Source organism: Triticum urartu, chromosome 2, assembly GCF_003073215.2.
Source record: "Triticum urartu cultivar G1812 chromosome 2, Tu2.1, whole genome shotgun sequence".
Lineage (NCBI taxonomy): Eukaryota > Viridiplantae > Streptophyta > Magnoliopsida > Poales > Poaceae > Triticum > Triticum urartu.
The window spans coordinates 528,570,423-528,577,505 of NC_053023.1; positions in this window are offsets into that span (position 1 = coordinate 528,570,423).

Genomic DNA, 7,083 nt, shown 5'->3' on the forward strand with positions numbered 1-7,083 from the left:
TAGAGTATAAGGAGTATACTAATATCACTCGTTTATTCCATCTTGCTTGTAAAGCTGAACGTGAAGTGCAGGATCGACAGGCATTGGCACGGACTAACTTTTCTGCAGGTCGACCTTCTTCATGGACACCACGTGCATCATCTACTTCCACACGTTCTGCTACACCGGCGCCTCCGTCGGCTGCCACCTCCAACCGTGATACAATAAAGCAGGCACAATCACCACTATCTGCCAAGAGCACACCTTCTGGGCCTGCAAAGAGCTCTTCTTCATCCATGGCATCAACAGGGCAAACACATGATATTATTTGTCGACGTTGCAAGGGTGGAGGTCATTATGCGAGAGAATGCCCATCTAAGCGTGTGATGATTGTTACTGAGGATGGTGGGTATGAGTCCGCTAGTGACTATGATGAGGAGACTTTGGCTCTTATTACACGTGACGAACACGGTGGAGACGATTCTTGATTCTTCATGACGCATACATGGCTGCTGAAGATGCTGACAGGTATGAATGTTTAGTTGCTCAACGTGTTTTGAGTGTGCAGGTCACACAAGCTGAGCAAAATCAGAGGCATAATTTGTTCCATACAAAGGGAGTTGTGAAGGAACGTTCTGTTCGCGTCATCATAGATGGAGGGAGCTGCAACAACTTGGCTAGCATGGAGATGGTGGAGAAGCTATCTCTCACCACAAGACCACATCCACATCCTTACTACATCCAATGGTTCAACAACAGCGGCAAGGTTAAGGTAACACGTATGTTTGTGCATTTTAGTATCTCTACATATGCTGATTATGTTGATTGTGATGTGGTACCCATGCAAGCATGTTCCTTATTACTTGGTAGACCATGGCAATTTGATAAAAAAATTGTACACCATGGTAGAAACAATCAGTATACTCTTGTTCATAAGGATAAAAATATTACTTTGGTTCCTATGACTCCTGATTCCATTTTGAAAGATGATATTAATAGAGCTAATAAAGCAAAACAGGAGAAAAATAAGAGTGAAAATCAGATTGTGGCAAAAGAATTTGAGCAACAAATGAAGCCTAATAATAAACCATCTAGTGTTCTGAAATTAAATTGAAAAGTGCATGTTTACTTGCCACCAAATCTGATATTGATGAGCTAGATTTCAGCAAATCTGTTTGCTATGCTTTTGTGTGCAAAGAGGCATTATTTTCATTCGAGGACGTGCCTTCCTCTTTGCCCCCTGCTGTCACTAACATTTTGCAGGAGTTTGCTGACGTCTTTCCACAAGACGTGCCACCGGGATTACCACCTATTCGAGGGATTGAGCATCAAATTGACTTAATTCCCGGTGCATCGCTACCCAACCGTGCACCATACCGTACCAATCCAGAGGAGACGAAGGAGATTATGCGTCAAGTACAGGAGCTGCTCGACAAAGGTTATATACGCGAATCTCTTAGTCCTTGTTGTTCCTATTATACTAGTGCCAAAAAGGATGGTACGTCGCATATGTGTGTTGATTGTAGAGGCATTAATAATATTACTATTCGTTATCGTCATCCTATTCCTAGGCTAGATGATATGCTTGATGAATTGAGTGGCTCTACAATATTCTCCAAAGTTGATTTGCGTAGTGGATACCATCAAATTCGTATGAAATTGGGAGATGAATGGAAAACAGCATTTAAAACTAAGTTTGGATTATATGAGTGGTTAGTCATCATGCCTTTTGGGTTAACTAATGCACCTAGTACTTTCATGAGGTTAATGAACGAAGTTTTACGTGCTTTCATCGGACGATTTGTGGTAGTTTGATGACATATTGATTTATAGCAAATCTTTGGAGGAACATTTGGAACATTTACGTGTTGTTTTTATTGCTCTACGTGATGCACGTTTGTTTGGTAACCTTGGAAAGTGCACCTTTTGCACCGACCGAGTATCTTTTCTTGGCTATGTTGTTACTCCACAGGGAATTGAAGTTGATAAAGCCAAGATTGAAGCTATTGAGAGTTGGCCGCAGCCCAAAACGGTCACACAAGTGAGGAGTTTCCTTGGCCTCGCTGGTTTCTATAGGCATTTTGTGAGAGATTTCAGCACCATTGCTGCACCTCTCAACGAAGCTTACAAAGAAGGATGTGCCTTTTGTTTGGGGTACCGCACAGGAAGAAGCCTTCACGGTATTGAAAGATAAGTTGACACATGCTCTTTACTCCAACTTCCTGATTTTAATAAGACTTTTGAGCTTGAATGTGATGCTAGTGGAATTGGATTTAGGAGGTGTGTTATTACAAGATGGCAAACCTGTTGCATACTTTTCTGAAAAATTGAGTGGGCCTAGTCTTGAACTATTCTACTTATGATAAAGAATTATATGCTCTTGTTCGGACCTTAGAAACATGGCAACATTATTTATGCCCAAGGAATTTGTTATACATTCTGATCATGAATCTTTGAAACGCATTAAAAGTCAAGCAAAACTGAACCGTAGACATGCTAAATGGGTTGAATTCATTGAGAATTCCCTTATGTCATTAAACACAAGAAGGGTAAAGAAAATGTTATTGCTGATGCATTGTCTCGTCTTATACTATGCTTTCACAACTTGACTTCAAAATATTTGGTTTGGAGACCATCAAAGATCAATATGTGCATGATGCTGATTTTAAAGATGTAATGCAGAATTGTAAAGAAGGAAGAACATGGAACAAGTTCGTCTTAATGATGGATTTGTGTTTCGTGCTAACAAGCTATGCATTCCAGCTAGCTCCGTTCGTCTTTTGTTGTTGCAGGAGGCGCATGGAGGAGGATTAATGGGACACTTTGGCGTCAAGAAGACGGAGGATATACTTGCTACACATTTCTTTTGGCCAAAGATGAGACGGGATGTTGAGCGTTTTGTTGCTCGCTGCACTACATGTCAAAAGCTAAGTCACGACTCAATCCTCATGGTTTATATATGCCTTTGCCTGTACCTAGTGTTCCTTGGGAGGATATATCTATGGACTTTGTTTTAGGTTTACCTCGAACAAAGAAGGGGAGGGATAGCATATTTGTTGTCGTGGATAGGTTCTCGAAAATGGCACATTTATACCATGTCATAAAAGCGATGATGCTGTTAATGTTGCTGATTTGTTCTTTCGTGAAATTATTCGCTTGCATGGTGTGCCAAATACTATTGTTTCAGATCGTGATACTAAATTTCTTAGCCACTTTTGGAGATGTTTATGGGCTAAGTTGGGGACTAAACTGCTTTTTAGTACTACTTGTCACCCCCAAACTGATGGACAAACTGAAGTAGTCAATAGAACATTGTCTACTATGCTTAGGGCTGTTTTGAAGAATAACAAGAAAATGTGGGAAGAATGCTTGCCTCATATTGAATTTGCTTATAATCGTTCATTGCATTCTACTACTAAGATGTGCCCTTTTGAAATTGTGTATGGTTTCCTACCTCGTGCACCTATTGATTTATTGCCTCTTCCATCTTCGGAGAAGGTTAATTTTGATGCTAAAGAACGTGCTGAATTGATTTTAAAAATGCATGAGTTAACTAAGGAAAACATTGAGCGTATGAATGCTAAATATAAACTTGCTGGAGATAAGGGTAGAAAACATGTTGTGTTTGCACCTGGAGATCTTGTTTGGTTACATTTGCGTAAGGATAGATTTCCTAATTTGCGCAAATCAAAGCTAATGCCACGTGCTGATGGTCCTTTTAAGGTGTTAGAGAAAATAAATGATAATGCATATAAACTTGAGCTGCCTGCAGATTTTGGGGTTAGTCCCACTTTTAACATTGCAGATTTGAAGCCTTATTTGGGTGAGGAAGGTGAGCTTCCTGTCGAGGACGACTTCATTTCAAGAAGGGGAGGATGATGAGGACATCAATACCATTGTTACACCCACATCCCCTGCTGCTATACATACTGGACCAATTACTAGAGCTCGCGCACGCCAATTAAATTATCAGGTACTTTCGTTTCTTGGTAATGATTCTAATGTTCATGAGAATATGATGCTGCCTAAATTGGATACATTTGTTTTGCTTACAAATGAAGGGCCTAGCACGGATAAGAGGGATGAACACTGGAGCAAGACCAAGCATGGAGATGATGGCATGCGCAAGGGGATCAAGAACGTACAAGTGATGATTTCAGGACTTTGAAGCCACCATAAGGAGTGCATGAAGCCTTGGACGAAATATACAAGATGCCACTTCATAAATTTCGTCCAGAGGCTATTCTAGGTGCTGCGTCACCTTATTATTGGGCCAGGCCCATGTATTTTCGAAATACTTAAGTATAGGCTGTTTTTAGAGTCTGTATGTGTGGGGAAACAAGAGTTAGGGTTGGTTTCGGACCCCTCCTCCAAGGGCCACGAAATTCCCCCCTCTTCCTCCATATATACAGCCCTTAGGGCGTCGTTTAGACTTTGGGTTTTGTTTAGATTAAAAGTTCGCCATAGTTGCAACTTCGCGTACTTCGTTTGTGTCCAACGACCAGACCAAGACGTCACAGAACCCCACCTTGATCAATAAAGCTTTCATCTTATATTCGCAATATCCCGATTGCAATCTCAGTTTCTTGCTTGTTCTTCGTTTGCTCGCAGGACAACACACGTACTGATTTAGCCAGAGTAGCAATCACACACTTATTACATCGAGTGTCTCAAAAGAGAACTTATTACAATAAATATGGCTTAAGGCCATCTAATAACGATAACAGCGGAAGGCTTGGAAGATAAGTGAGTCCATCAACTCCAACGGCATCACTGAGTATAGAACCACGACCTAAAACTCCTTAATCGTCGTCTGAAAAGTCTGCAACATTAACGTTGCAGCCCGAAACGGGTCAGCACATGGAATATGCTGGCAATGTAACACATAGAGAGTAATGGAATGAAACAGCTATTCTATATGCATATTTGGCTGGTGGAAAGCTCTATGGTTACAGTTTTGCGTAAAGCCAATTTTTCCCTACTGCAAAGGAATAAATTTATTTAACTATCATGGTGGTTGTTAAACATTGAGAATGGTTGACAGCATTCTCAATCCCAATTAAGCATCATCATTAAACACCCAACATAATTTTAGAGTAACATGTTGAGATTCACATGATAATCCAGGTACTAGATACTCAAGATGTCCATAACCGGGGACACGGCTAACCATGATTAGTTTATACACTCTGCGGAGGTTTGCGCACTTTTCCCCACAAGACTCGATCTCCTCCGTTGGATTTTCTCGCACTACATGGTGTTTGAGAAACGGATGACCGAGACATAGTCTTTCAGAAGCGCTAGCACCTTACGATGGGTAGACCGTACCACCTACATCCCCTACATCTGCTAGTCTACCACTGTAAGAGTTCGCACGACTTAGTCAACTATGCTAGAGCCCATAATAGCTTGTGGCTGCACACGGTATTTAGCATGAAAGATCTTATGATCCCTTTGAGCCTGGGTGGCGGTCCAAAAAAAACAGGCAAGTCCTGATAGACATCAGGTGCCTCAATCCACCCAGATGTGTATTAAGTTGCCACCTTAGATAAACCATTAATAATTATCTCTCATCTGTCATGGATACACTCACCCAATCCACGTCTACTAGCAGCATGGCATAATAAGCAAACGTAGAAGTAACTCCCAAAGGTTTGATAATAACAGGTAATAGGTACTACCTCAATACTTCCCAAACCCACAATTTAATTAGATCCTAATCATGCAATGTGTAGAGGATTGATCTAATGCAATAAAACTGGGTAGTAAGGTATGATCAAAGTGTTACTTGCCTTGCTGATGATCCGGGAACCTAGCGATTCGAAGTAGCAAGCGGCGCACTCCGGGTACTCTATCGCAAACAAACAAGCATACAATAAGTACTCAACTAATGCACAGGTAAAACTCAAATAAGAGATCTAACCAGAAAGTTCAACTTAAGAACTCCGGTTGGCAAAAAGAATCAAATCGAACGAAGCAACGAAAGACAAACGGCAAAAGAAACAGGCTTCGTTTACTATTATGGATCTAGGATTTTATCAGTGGCAAAAACTTGTTTGAGTTGGTTAAACGGAAAGAGGGTTTCGAGACGAAACTCCAGGCGCTTGAATCGCCTGATTCCGATAAACGAGCGAAAAGTTAGACTAAAAAATCGGATCAGAAATCGCGATCAGAAAAATCGCGGATTTAATCCGAGAAAAAGAAAAACGACGAACAGTTTAACGAACGAACGTTCGTTAACTGAATCTAAACGAAGAACGCGTTCGTTAAAACGAACGAACGAGCAACGCTCGCTAATTAGCCTAAACCGGAAAAAAACGAAACTAAAAAAACTGACGAAAACCGACGAAAAACCGGTTTTTCTAATAAAAACGGCGCGGGATCGAGGTAAACCTCGGGCGGCGGGTCGGCGGCGGCGGCTCCGGCGGCGGCGGCGGCGCGGCGGGCGGCGGCAGGCGGCGGCGGGGCGCGGATCGGGCGCGGCTAGGGTTTGGGGCGCGGGCTGGGCTGGCTCGGGCCCCGGGGGCGGCTTATAAAGCCCCGGCCAGGCGGAGTCCTGGCCGGTTACGGCCCAGGGTCGGTTCGGACTTTTTTTTAAATACTTACGCTCGGAAAAAAACAAAAGGACTACTAAACGGACTCCAAAAATCCCGAAATAAATTTTCCCCGGCTTCTAAAATCAAGCCGCACAGGATGAACATTTATTTGGGGCCTAAATGCAATTTTGAAAAACGCGCATTTTTCCTAAATTCAAATAAAATAGCAAATAAACCAAAAAAATCTTATTTGATTTTTTTATTAAATCCTCAATATTTCTTTATTTTGGGAAAGTCATTTTATTCCCTCTCTCATATTTTTAATAGAAATAATTGAAGATAAAATAAATAAATCAAATGATCCTATTTTCCAAAATTTGAGAAACTCAAATATGAAAATAACGAAATCCCCAACTCTCTCCGAGGGTCCTTGAGTTGCGTGAATTTCTAGGATCACAAAATGCAATAAAATATGATATGAATGATGATCTATGTATAACATTCCAAATTGAAAATTTGGGATGTTACAAACCTACCCCCCTTAGATGAATCTCGCCCTCGAGATTCG